This window comes from Phalangium opilio, unplaced genomic scaffold, assembly GCF_054372755.1.
Source record: "Phalangium opilio isolate 3A_F unplaced genomic scaffold, DU_Popi_V2 ptg000031l_1, whole genome shotgun sequence".
Lineage (NCBI taxonomy): Eukaryota > Metazoa > Arthropoda > Arachnida > Opiliones > Phalangiidae > Phalangium > Phalangium opilio.
The window spans coordinates 9,759,946-9,774,579 of NW_028324158.1; the positions used below are offsets into that span (position 1 = coordinate 9,759,946).

Below are 14,634 nucleotides of genomic sequence, written 5' to 3' on the forward strand. Positions count from 1 at the left end.
TTGACCAAATTTCTAAACTCAAGAAATACCAATGAAAATGCAACGGAAATATTATAGTAGGGTGGTTCCACCTGTGTTATTAAAAGTCAGGGTGCGCTAATCGATAGAATCTGTCATTGGGGGGGGGGGGGAGAGATTTTTAATAAAAAAAATAATATATATATATATATATATTATTATTTCGTATATCGGATTTTATCGAGGAAAGTTGGCTGGAAAATTAATGGAAGAAAAGCGTATTAGAGTCAAAGGGGTCGGATAGTAATATGGCAAAATATTAATTTCTCGTCATACAAAAGGTTATGGGGTGGAAAGGTTTGTCCCTCTCCTCTGTATTAGCTGCCCTTCATTTTGAAAATATAAGAGCTATAAATATACGTTTCAAGGGAAGCTTTTCTAATAATATAGGTTGCAGTATTTCATAGGCGGCGCTAGGCGCGTTGTATTAGTTGCCTATGTGTCAGTGGTAGCTTGTTGTACAGCTGTAACACTCGATTCAATTCACCACCACCACTACCCTTTTGACGTTATTTCCAAAGGCTAGAACCCCGTCCTCCGTCGCTAACAGAAAGGCCCGAGAACGTTTCGTTTGCTTCAATAATACGAACCTACACACGCCGCGAAGAGCGAGAGTTATTAGATGAGAACCTTTTAGAGGTGGCTCGCCTAGATGGCACTGCCAACCAACGTATATAATGATATAAAAGGGAAGTGGGTCGTAAATTAATATTTGACGCCATTCGGTAATACCCGAGCTAAGCCCCTCTTTCTTACCTACCTACCAACCCGTCCCCCCTCCATCCAATTTCGTTATTTATTCCCCCTTTGGTTCCCCCCTAAGGGTTTCCGTCCCTTGATGAACAAGAAGCGATAACATAGATTAGCAGAAGCTTTTAAATGAGGATTCAAGTTAAAACCGACATCTATAGTCATGAAAATTGGCCACCAATTCAATTAAACCTAGTTTTTTCCCCGATTACTTTGGTGATTCATCCAAATGTGTGTTTTTTTCTCAGAGTATTCATCTGGTTCATTGTAACTATTTTGTGACGATTTCAAAAGGGGTTGTTTACCCAGTACTACTATGGACTGTAAGTTGTGCTTATCCTAAGCCAATAGACTAATGACGGTAGAGAGGGGCGTAGACTGTGTATCCCTCCATCTGGGCGCGCTCTTGTAAGAGGGGATACTGTACGCGCCCAGTAGGGGGGATGACACTGAGCTAAGAGACAGAAGGGTATGACGTTTGCATACGCAGTACTGTCATTACTCTATTACAAATTCCATGCGCACCCAATTACAATTCCCTCATCCCCAAAAACGTTTGGGTTATAGGCTATCCCACGTACTTCCGGTGGACAACGTTTTACTTCCACAATACGCATATCTCTTGGACAACACTTTCACAATGCCCACTCAATTACAATTTCCACGTCCCCAAAACCGTTTGAGTTATAGGCTATCCCAAGTACTTCCGGTTGGCAACGTTTTACTTCCACAATGCGCATACCTCTTGGACAATACTTTCACAATGCACATGCAGAAATAGAAAATAAAAACCACGGGGCAGTCAGTCAGTAGTTTCCACGATCTTAATTACTTAAGGAGGGCCCTTGCCTTGCCTACCCTTGGGGGTGTGCGCGGAGAGAAGCGGTGTAGCGCGTGCCATACAAGCTGTTACGTCATAATCCATCCGAAGGCAAGAAAAGAGGCGCGAAAACCCAGTGTGGAATGGGGGGTATAGTCGAATTCCACCCCCACCTTTGGCGTTTTATTAGCTTTCAATTTGTTGGGCAAGAGACCCGTTTCTCTATGTTGCGAAGGTGGCAGAGCAATAAGGATAAGGGGGAATGAAAACTTGTCTTTAATCATTTTCAGAGCTAGAGCTAAACCCGAGGGGAGAGAGCGAGAGAGAGAGAGAGAGGGAGGGAGAGAGAGAGCGAACGGACTGTCAGGCTTTATCGAGCGCCCTCTACTATACGTATATTTTAGCTCTATAAGTTTGGGTACGCGTTTAATTTCGTTTGGCGAGAAGCATCTAGAGACGTCTATGGGACCCATGATTGAAAGCAACCCCATTGTAACAAGTAATCAACGTTTTGCTATTTCCTCCAACAACCTTACCTTCCCCATACGTAATATATATTGCTTTATTCTTAACAGGGCAAGCAATAAAGAAGGGGGAAGGAGGAGGGGGTCTTAGGGATAATATAAAGAGGAGGGTTAGGTAAGGTAAGGTGGGGAGGACTTTGATAATACAATCTATATAACAGCTTAGCTTATATAATATAAGCTACCGCGCGTTATTCCTAAATTAGATAACTGCAATGTAGGCATATTACTTTTCTCCTTATATATATATTTATCATAGCCCTATAATATCTTCCGTAAGTATGGGTCTACACTATCGCCATTGCTCATGCGAGCAGGCAAAAGAGATCTCCGCGCCATCCAAGTTCATCTTTTAAAAACTTAAACGACTGCGATTTCTCTGCCTAGATCGAGCTGGAGATCACAGACGGCGGTATGGTTTCAGTTTAAGATAAATCCGTCACCAGGAGATACCGTTATATGGTATATAACGATAACCCGCCGTCAGAAGGCGCTCCTCCGCGTGATCATAATAAATATATAATTTCTAGCCATACTAAAAACGAGTATTATAGGGTCTTTGCGCGTGGCATCAAGTTACCTTCCCCCTTTCCTCTCCCCTTGCCGGCTGCCCGCTCTGGCCAAGTTAGGACGCCATGTTGACATCCCCTGAAAACCGGTTTTCGCCCCCTATTTCTTCCCCCTTTTTACTCTGGCGGAAACACCCTATACGTAAAAACTGGAACAGAATCGAACCGAACTCCACAACAATCAGAGCCTGCAGTAGACAAATGGACCCGCCAGAAGACGCCACTGTATGAGCTCTCAATAAATAGCCTTTGGGCCCATACTTATATAAAGTATTATAAGGTTGTGATTATATACAGACATATAGAGACGTATAAAATTTAATTAAAATAGGATAGGGTTCATCCTACGGACCCTAAGTTTATCCCCCCCCCCTCACCCACAAACTCCCGCCTTATACTGGTATTACTCTACAGTGCAAATAGTTTATATTAGTTTGACACAAACCCAATTTTCAACGGACTGGGGTATGGATGGTATTCTTTTCGGCAGCTAAGGTATTAAACCCATTTATTTATTAAAGGTAATTGTATAAGATATTATCGGTAGCGCCAGGACGAAATTACCAGCGCGTGCTTATATGGGGTCGGATAGTTGCCAACGGATTTTATTAAAAAAGCAATAAAGTAAATTTTGAAGTGTTACATTAACGAATAAACTCCAAAGGTTGTGGAAAATGTCCGACATCTCTATGTTATATGAAAGGGAGGGGGGGGTTATGGGGGAATGAATTTAATATCTAAAACACACGGCTCCGTTCCCAGACATTCTAGGTTACCTTTATAATAGGTAAAAGTTTTCGTTATTATAAAGGAATATATATAGAGAAGCACTATAGAGGGCTAAGCAAGTCTTCAGCTAGCCCACCAAAATTAATTACTTTTATCGGAATAATTTTCCATATTAATTAACGTCGAAATATTGGTTTAATTATTGAGAAAGCGTTGGTGGCTTTATTAGCTTTGTTTTAAATCGAATAGGAGATATAATTAGATGTTTCTATCTAAATGTACACTTTAATTTTAATTTGGTTTGGGTTTTTTTTTGCCTTCACCAGTAAAGAGTGTCACGCGGTATATTGTCGATGGATAGGGTTAGCTATGAGAAATGGGACAACTACTACTACGCCAAGTGTTCGGGGGAAATGGGGTGCAACTACTACGCCAAGTGTTCGGGGGAAATGGGGTGCAACTACTACGCCAAGTGTTCGGGGGAAATGGGGTGCAACTACTACGCCAAGTGTTCGGGGGAAATGGGGTGCAACTACTACGCCAAGTGTTCGGGGGAAATGGGGTGCAACTACTACGCCAAGTGTTCGGGGGAAATGGGGTGCAACTACTACGCCAAGTGTTCGGGGGAAATGGGGTGCAACTACTACGCCAAGTGTTCGGGGGAAATGGGGTGCAACTACTACGCCAAGTGTTCGGGGGAAATGGGGTGCAACTACTACGCCAAGTGTTCGGGGGAAATGGGGTGCAACTACTACGCCAAGTGTCGAGGGAAATGGGGTGCAACTACTACGCCAAGTGTCGAGGGAAATGGGGTGCAACTACTGCGCCAAGTGTCGAGGGAAATGGGGTGCAACTACTACGCCAAGTGTTCGGGGGAATGGGGTGCAACTACTACGCCAAGTGTTCGGGGGAATGGGGTGCAACTACTACGCCAAGTGTTCGGGGGAATGGGGTGCAACTACTACGCCAAGTGTTCGGCGGAATGGGGTGCAACTACTACGCCAAGTGTTCGGCGGAATGGGGTGCAACTACTACGCCAAGTGTTCGGCGGAATGGGGTGCAACTACTACGCCAAGTGTTCGGCGGAATGGGGTGCAACTACTACGCCAAGTGTTCGGCGGAATGGGGTGCAACTACTACGCCAAGTGCCCGGGGAAATGGGACAGCAACTACGCCAAGTGCCCGGGGAATGCGGCAACTACGCCACGTGTCTGGGGAATGGGGCAACTACGCCAAGTGTCCAGGGAATGGGGCAACTACGCCAAGTGCCCAGGGAATGGGGCAACTACGCCAAGTGTCCAGGGAATGGGGTAACTACGCCGAAAGTCCAGGAAACCAAGGGAATATGGGTTGCAGAAACTACGGAAATATAGGGACAATAACAATTTTCGAGGATATTGACTTCAAAATATATTTACCTCACTAACCCCCAAGCTAAAATACGATATCAAACATAAGTCAACAAACAAAACTGAATGTCTGCGCCTACGTATACTTCTAAAACAGCTTTCTCAAAGTTATTATACACCAACAGAAATGACTACTGTAGCCTATATATTAGAACTTATTCAGAAATCAAATCTCGGATAATATAATATTAACTTTCTACTCTATTTATCAATACATATCGATTACTTTCATATATATATATATATATCCCCCGAAAACGACATTATTGATTCTCTTTACCAATAAACGGCGCAGAGAATAATAACAAATATCTCATAAGGCAACATAATGAGGTTTTAGTTCGGAACACCGATTTATCTAGATATATAAAGACAAGAAGTATACGGGATAGAAAAGACCCGTTTCGTAGAAGGAGACACAAGCGTTGTATAACTACTTGTTCAATACGAAACCATGCACGGGCTTATTACAAGGGTATATATTTTGTATCGGATCATAAATATTGCAACTTTTCTCCCATTATTATTACCGGTCCATAAACGACGATAAAGACGTGATTTCCAGCGTACTAAATTTATACAGATGATCTAGTGATTGAGCGAATAAATACAAGCTTGATCTTGTTAAAGAGTGAATTTAATCATGTATGAATTTACGAAACGAATTTGTTCGATTGTAACTCGATTACTTTGTTATTTTTTATATTTAATATTTTTTTATTCCCACGGAGATCAATTGGGTTCGAGATTCTTGGGTTGATAAACTTAGAAACTAAAATAAGTAATAAATACCTAAAGAAATAAATATAATTTTGGAATAGAAATAAATTATTTTTTATTTTGGAATTTATTGGTTAATTGTGATAGGTTTTTCAAATTAAATTAAACAGCGGCAATCTCTTAAACACATGGACAATGACGATACTATTGACCCGTACGGTAGACCCATATTTACTTAATCTATTATAGGGTAATGATTTAATTGAAATAAATTCCTTAGAATGGATAAATTGTAATATTAAACGTAATTACTATACTTTTATTATCAATTATTATTGTGAGTTTATTTTAAAGATACAAATTTAGTTTGTAGTGCGAACGCGACTTATAAGCGTTACGTTTACCTTTTAAACCTCCATATATATTACATACATTTCAATCTAAAAAAAAATAAAAAAAAAAATAAAAATTCATATCCAGTTATTTTAAACGAATATGACCAAAGTCCAACATTATACAGGGTGTTGTGGAAAGACAAGTAGTGGGACCGAAGAACAGTAGACTTTTGAGTCACTATTTAAAGTGTTTTACGATTACGGATGAGCGTTTGAATTTAATTAAAAAATTGAAAGACAATGCTAATTAATTTAATTAGGGGGTCATCTTTCAAACTAATCATAACTTGAAAACGGTGGCTCTTAGGCCAAAATATCATAGAACATTTTCGGCTCAAAATCGTCCATAGAACCCAATGTACTTAGATTTGTTACACCCTGTATATTTCTTTCTGGAAGGGGTGGGAGGCAAAAATGGAAAAAGCGGTGCAAAAACATTTTTATATATATATTTTTCTTTCATTCAGGAATAAAACGATAAACGCGTTTTTAGATTCAAATGTATTAAATATATTCATAGCTTTCGTTTTAAACCTATTCACTATGGAAATGGAGATGGGAGTTCTCTACAACATTCTCGAATGGGACGAGAACGAAATAGAGAGAGAGAGAGAAAGAGAAAGAGAAAAAAAAATCATTTTCTACGTTTATAAAAGCGGGAAAAAGGTTGTTTCTCTAGCAGTAACACGAAATTCATCTTTCGGAAGAATTTGGCGCCAAAAAAAAATTGAGTTTCTTTTATATTTGTTAAATCAGAGTTAATCGAAAAGTTAATCGTTTTTCCAGGTTCTTATTTATTATGTTGGTGATTTTGTATTTGTTTAAGAATATATACCTATTACTGAATGAATTAAAGTTCGAGTAGATGATGTTATTTGTTTTGCGAGATCCCAAGATGGATATTTATTTTATCGATCCATATCACCCCCTTTTTTTGTACACAAATAAAAACATTATAGTTAAGCCTTGGCAGGATTAATATAAAATCCTGTATTTTTTAACCAGTCCAATTTTATCCTATAATTTCATTAAACGTCCTATAATATTCTATATTTTTGTCATAAAATTGCATTGTAATATCGTTCCTCAACGTTTGACTTACGTCAAAACGTTAAATTTAAAAGAAATGCGTTTAAAAAGACAATTTTAATGTGTTAGCGCACGTGTTTTCTAAAGATACGACGAGCTAAATTATAAATTCCTATGATTTGACTTAAAACGTTTTTGAATTGAGCCTTTACGCGTACTAAAAAGCGCGCCAAATTACCGTTATCTCCATCGCGACTTACGTCGCCTTCGCTCTAAGAGCGCGAGTTCAAAAACGCAACTTCGTATTTCTTCTCTCCCCATCCCCATCCCCATCTCCCCCTTCTTTACGAAGGCAGGCAGCTCCCGACTCTCCCGAGTCCCGATTCCCGAAGGCCGAAGCCGAAGGAAGCCCTTCGTGAGTTCACGCGAGCTCATCGGTTATGTGATTTATTTTTAATTTTTAAGTCGGAATAAAGTATTTAAAATTAGGCCGAAATGGATTAATTTTGTGATCAAAACTGTGCCAAGATCGAGGAACCAAGGATTCAAATCATTTTGGGATGTAATATTTACTGTAAGTGTCTTTTTGTCAAGTTTTTATTTGTGAGGTACCGTTAGGCTTAATGTGGGTTAGGCGATCGAGCCGGGGCAAAAATATGCAACTTCATTTCACACCCCCCTTCTCTACCGTCCCCTTCTTCCCGAAGCTCCTAAATTCCGAGAGCTTGATTGACGCGAGCTAATCGGTTATGTCGGTGAATTATTGTTAATTTTTTATGTCGGATTAAAGTATTTAAAATTAGGCCGAAATGAATTAATTTTGCGATCAAAACTGTGGCAAGATCGAGGAACCGAGGATTCAAATCATTTTGGGATGAAATATTTGCAGAAATTGCTGTGAGTTTGTCATTTTGGTAAGTTTCTTTTTGTGAAGTCGGGTTAGGGTTAACGCGAGGTTGACTCGGGGGTGGGTGTACCGAGGATCGGGATAATTGCGGCGGTAAGTGTTGTATTTGTTCTGGGTAAAGTTTAGGTCGCGCCCCCGTAACAGGCGCTCCACGGTCAATAGGGCAATCCTAATAAAATTCAAAATGGCCGTTATTTTGAATTTTTTTTCCCAATTTTCATTGAAGAATTTTTGTTAATTACATTTTTTTAAATAGATTTTTAAATCTAAATTTTTAAAATAGATTTTTTTTTAAATCTAAGTTTTTTAAATAGATTTTTTTTAAATCTAAGTTTTTAAATAGATTTTTTTAATCTAAATTTTTTTAAATAGATTTTTTTAAAATCTAAATTTTTTTAAATAGATTTTTATAAAATCTAAATTTTTTTAAATAGATTTTTTTTTAAATCTAAATTTTTTTAAATAGATTTTTTTAAATCTAAATTTTTTAAATAGATTTTTTTTAAATCTAAATTTTTTTAAATAGATTTTTTTAAAATCTAAATTTTTTTTAAATAGATTTTTTTTAAATCTAAATTTTTTTAAATAGATTTTTTTTAAATAGATTTTTTTTAAATCTAAATTTTTTTAAATAGATTTTTTTTTAAATCTAAATTGTTTTAAAAGGCACATTTTTTTTAAATCCGAATATTATTTTCAAAATCCCAATTATTTTTTTAATTCCAAAATTTTTAAATAGAAATTGGAATTGTTTTTAAACGGAAACTCGAAACTAGTTTTTAAGCGTTGGAAGATACTATTTTACTTCATAATTTAAGCCAAATATCCGGTAATAAACATACAATAACATACAAGTTCAAAGCAGCGAAGATAACAATATTTCCCCCATGCCAAAGTTTGTTGAATATTTGAGTTTGGAAAAGGTTAATTGGAATGTATGGTCCCAGAGCTACCAGGCATTCTTATTAATACTAAACTCAAGTTCAAGCGCAGTTTATGAACGCGAAAAGCTAAGGCCTCTACTCGTACGTTAAATCACAAGGGAAAGAACACAATGTTGATCAAGTGCGCCTTAATATGAGTAGAGAAATCTGGGTATACATGTATTGTACAGTTGTACGGAGCGTGCTGCGTGGTACCACCGAATTTTAGATGGTTCCAGCATGCATCGCGGGGGAAGCGGTTGGTTTCTCGTTTCCGTCTCATCTCCTTCGAGTGTCGTTCGGAAACTGTCGAGAGACGCTTTTAGTGTCCAAACTGATTATGAAAGACCGCATAAATGACCCTACTGTACCTCCCGGGCCGACCATTGAAGGGACAAACCAAAACTATCTCTTATCCCCCGTCATATGGCTGGCCTAATTCTATTCGGATATGTCACTGTGGGGTCGAGGACATATAATACTACACACGGTGAGTTAGATATATCGTGAATTCCATATGACGTGTCGTGACCATGGGGCAGAACTGGTTGGTTAAATATTCATTTCGTTATACCACATGCCACCCACCGAAAAGAAACAAATTTCACTCAGGTTTCATTTGACTCACTTCAATTTTGAAATTAAATGGATGTAGGCCTACAATGTGTTGTGTCCGAATAGGGCCTATATCAAACTTATCTTCTATCAAATTGAGCTCTACTGCGCATGCGTGAATTTAGTATCGTAATCAGCGCATTGGGAATGGGCATCAGCATTAAGTTCCACGTTTACAGTCACGTGACATTGCCCAATCACTACTGCGGGAAAAAGTAACACTGCTACATCAAAATATAGTTCTTCAAACTGACTGCACATCCCTAAAAACTCAATTCGATCAATTTCATAATTACTTAATAACATTATTAACTTCCATAATTTTGTAAGACATTTCTCAAGCGTTTTTCAAATCATATCCCAATACTTATAACAGTCTATAATTCATTCAATAACTCCAAATGTCCATCGCACCTTGATTCATTCTGAAACCAAAAGTCCAGAAAAATCTGTGATTTACATTTCCACATAAACGATAGAGAAAGGTTTGCCGGAATGCACTTGGCAGGGCCATGGTAAGGTAGAAACACATTGAGGGGACGGACGGGCCCTGACGTATCTTTTATAGTGATTTATCCCTGGTGCCTGAAAGCGGGTCTCTGGGGTCGTGTAGGACACGGCAGTTAGGGAGGTGAAAACAACTATCACACTCTTGGGGGGACCCCCTTTGGCTATAACCACCACCACCGTAACGTCAGGCCTACTAACGGTCCTTCTGCAGAATGTTGGTTGAAAACGACTATACGATACAAACCGGTTTATAAGGCCACGTTGGGACAACTTTATCCCAATCCCCTTGACAGACCACACGCTACAACCAAGCAACCTTCGCGAGTGTAAGGGCAATGTCATAAAAAACCAAGTTTATACATAACGTTATTTACAATTTGTGGAAAAGGGACGTAGGGTTTTCGAGAGACTTTTCGGGAATCCGAGTTCTCAGGTAAATCATATTAACTGCCCATTCGAGAAATTTAGTATTACCGTGGAGGGCCAACGTCTAACCATGATTTGCAACATACCTGATGTCGGATAGTTGCCAATATTACACGCTTTCATATATGTAGGTTTGTTTCAAAGATTTAGGTTGATATTAAGGTCTTATCCATCCCCTTGTCGTCGTAAAATCAAAGCCCATCTCGACCATAACATTTTTTTTCTCTCCGAATTTTAAATTTAAGTCTATAGTTTGACGCACTGAGAATGGTTGGAATTTGAAAGGTGGCCGGTGGTAATATTTTCTGATTTGGTTGGCAATTTTTGACACTTCTATGGCCTGCCTGTATGCCATGTTTGAATGGCGAAATGAAATTACACATAACCCTATTTCAACATACCTAATTTGACATAAGGGGTCCCTCGCGAGGCCATTATGAGGGTCTGAAAGCTAGTCGTAAATGTTAATGTTTAATATAACGGAAGGGTTGGTGTCAGATTTGTGAGACTGTTACGTATTCGTTCTATACTTCAAAAGCAGTTATCGTAAATTTCAATTAGTTTTTGTTTATGAGAAGGCAAGCTTTTTGAATGTTCAACGACTAGTACCACCTGACGGATTTGTCCAATAGGGAGTCGCGTAGAGTCTGTCTGTCCATTAAGGGAACTTAATTGCTTGTATCGTCTTTAACATTGCAGATAGAAACATAGTCATAATTTTGTAAAGAGAAAATCATTCTAGCCTAGAGTATCCCTTCAATTTAACTATTAATTTAAAATTAGTTTTCGAACTCAATAGCGGGACCATCTCTGTAACCATTAAACCTTATTGGAGAAGTGACGCCTCCTAACCCAACAGTCCAATACACGCCTTACTATCCCATCCATCAAACGGCCTAAGCATCCCTATACGTTAGACGGAACCAAAACTGCAGAGCTTGGAACCAGCCGTTTTGATTCATTTAACGTTAACAATACGGTCGACAGCATCCTTCCCCCTCTACCGGGTTTAACGTATAATTAAACATCGTCAATCTGAAGTCAGAAACCCACCCTTTCCCCCCTTTAGTTTACCAATTTATATTCTAGAGTCACCAGGACAACAACGATGGTTCAAATTCGAGAGTTAAAAAGGGATAGCTATGATGGTGGAGTTAGAAATAAAGTACTAGAAGTGAAACGAAATATGTTGCGCTGCCCAGAATAATTAAGAACAGTCCATTATCTTAATTTAAAGCCAGGAATGTCCAGTAGTTGGGCTATAATATCGTTGAGATTACACTTTGACCTTGGGGCTTGGGTCAATGGTACCGTCTACGTTGACTTATTTCAACCCACGACTCGAACCAATAATAATAATAATAATAATAAGATAAGCTTTTTGTCTATGAAGGGATGTCCACACTAAGCATGTGGCTTGTTTACAATTGGTCCCTTTACCATGGTGGCCGCAACTCTATTCAAAAACTAATTACTTCAATTAACTAACTTCTAATATAAAATTGCTTCAAATAAGAATAATATAAAGCATAATTACATAGAGGTTGGGGGAAAGAAAAATTCTACATTTTATAACGCGGTGTTGCTTAGATCCGATGCAAAATATCCTAAGCCTCGTATACGAAGTATACTATAGCTTCTATGAGAAGAACGAACGATGCCAGGCGTACGTACGTACGAGTTGACAAATGAGGGCGAATAGCTGACCCTAACCCTAAGACGGAGGCAAGCTCTAAGCTCATCTCCATCACCTAGGCTGGCTTTTAAAAGGGTTGGCGTGCACCAAGCAAGCAGGAAGGGCCATAAGCCTAAGCGTTCTCTCTCTCTCCAAACCTCTCATCTAGGTTGCAGAGCTAGAACCCTGCCAGGCATTTGGTCTTAATAGAATGGAAATAGATAAGGTGTTTACTGGCTCGCGGATTTAGCAATTTAGCATTCTCCGGGATTGCAAGAGAGAGCGAGAGAGAGAGCTTCGTTTTCTCAGGCCATGTATTATTTACTAGCCAATTTACCAACCAGAAGTATAAAGGCCTTAGGCTCACTCAGATCCTGCATAAGGTTTTGTCGCGATACTCGCAAAGTGTTTCCCACTTCATTGCATTGTTACAAGAAAATGGAGAAGTTTCCTCTTTACATTATACCGGGCTTCACAGTTTCGAGCTTCAATAGAGCAATGGTTGGGCAAATGAAAATGGGTTTGAAATTAACATAACGCGAGGTTTAAAAAACATATATATAATGAAAGCGCACCAAGCTTAATTCAGCTCCACTTTAGGAGATAGTTAAGTTTAGCAAGAACTAGTGTATAGTACCACCACGCGTTAAGCCTAACATGGAATCACGTGATATTTGCGTCAATATACTTATATAAATAACATCAGAAGTGAGATGAGACTAGAAGTACTGAGCTAACCAAATTCTTCACTCGGCGAAAGTGAATATTCTTGATAACACACCAACGGTTGGCCCTCTAGTAGCGGTTTCTGAATTTTCCCTCCAAAACGTGAGACACTCGTGGCGGTAGACAGCCGAACTAGATTCAAGCACCCTCGTCCGTGTTCCGCGGCTTTAGGTTGAGGGGAAGGGGGTAGGAAATATTTTTGGAACTCGACCAATTTTTTCTCTCTAGTGTAGGCGCGATGGAAGCGGCATCAAATCCTCAAATTTGTTCACTAGTGCCAGGATCTACTACCAATGCTAGAACCCTTCACTTCTAGTCTCATCTTACTTCTGATAACCTCTATAATTTTAATTTCCTATATATGTACATACCTTTTCATTAAAAAGAAATTTTTCAATCGCTAAGCCTAAAATTAAAAATTTTGAATGAAAAATGAGCCTTAATTCTTTCTGGGTTGGCGTAAGGATATTAAATGGATAAGTCTCTACCCCCCCTCTCTAAAAGGTAATTTTCCAATAGCATTCGTTGTAATCACTCGTTCATGTTCAATAAAGAAGATTAAAAACTTCAAAACATGTAGAATATATATGTATATATAGCAGAGTACGCCCCCCCCCTTGAAATTTAGATTAAAATCATATAAGGCACAGGGAAAGTTCAGCGAATCGAGGTCGGGTATGGGTGAGGTGGGAGGGGTTTAAGGGGTTAAGGGGAGGGGGGAAACGAGAAAGATTAATTTAGTTTCGCAATTAAGCGCCGCCTGGTGAAAATAAAGCTAGAAACGTTGGAAAGAGAATAGGAGTAACGGCAGCAGCAGTGGGGATGCTGGTCTATACCGTAGGCTGGCCAGGGGGACCATGAAGGGGTCCATACTCCATACTCGCTATAGCGAGAAAAGGGCACTCAAAAGACGCGCTTCACATATTGAAGTTTATAATTTATATCAAGAATTTTAATTGCAATATTTTATCTTAATGAAAAGCGTATATATATAGCTGGGTATATTAACGCTGTGCAATGTATTATGTGGCAACTCGAGAAATTAGATTTTGGGGAGAGTTTTCTCTAAATAAACAGCTATAGTATATATGTATAAAATTATGCTGGAAAATTGACCAACTCTTTCATTGAAATTACAAAGAAAATTAACCATATGCTTCCTTAGAATATTACCGAATTAGACTTACACTTCCTTCCATGGAAATAGCCGGAGAAAATGACCGACATTTCCTTCTTAGGGAAGTAGACCTAAACTTTCTCATAAATTACGATAGTATCCCTAAACTTTCTCATAAATTACGATAGTATCCCTAAACTTCCTCTGAAATTACGGAAGTAGACCTAAACTTCCTCTGAAATTACGGAAGTAGACCTAAACTTCCTCTGAAATTACGGAAGTAGACCTAAACTTCCTCTGAAATTACGGAAGTATCCCTAAACTTCCTCTGAAATTACGGAAGTAGACCTAAACTTCCTCTGAAATTACGGAAGTAGACCTAAACTTCCTCTGAAATTACGGAAATAGACCTAAACTTCCTCTGAAATTACGGAAATAGACCTAAACTTCCTCTGAAATTACGGAAATAGACCTAAACTTCCTCTGAAATTACGGAAGTAGCCCTAAACTTCCTCTGAAATTACGAAAATAGATGTGAAATAAAGAAAGTACACCTAGCTTCCTCACAAATTAAGAAAATTAACCTACACTTCCTTTTAATCTAATATTACTTTCCCATGAACCTAACTTACACTTCCGAAGATATAATTGCGAAACAAGATCGAATTACTAATTATAAACTAGAGAAGAATATACCGGTATAATATACCTACTATTAAAATATTCCTCACAATTTTAAAGCTTCTAATTAAAATCATCTTATTAAATCCTT

General features: G+C 38.5%; 1 protein-coding gene and 1 long non-coding RNA gene across 3 annotated transcripts in view; one reads left to right on the forward strand and one right to left on the reverse strand.

The window, feature by feature from the left end:
- Nucleotides 1-14,634, reverse strand: part of LOC149690501 (uncharacterized) — a 148,064-nt gene that overhangs the window by 8,265 nt on the left and 125,165 nt on the right. The gene's annotated exons all lie outside the window — the stretch shown is intronic.
- The window catches only part of LOC149690502 (uncharacterized), a 285,407-nt gene continuing 273,471 nt past the window's right edge, over nt 2,699-14,634 (forward strand). The window contains exon 1 of the long non-coding RNA XR_016383752.1: nt 2,699-2,823. This is a non-coding gene — a long non-coding RNA (uncharacterized LOC149690502). The remainder of the gene's footprint in view (nt 2,824-14,634) is intronic.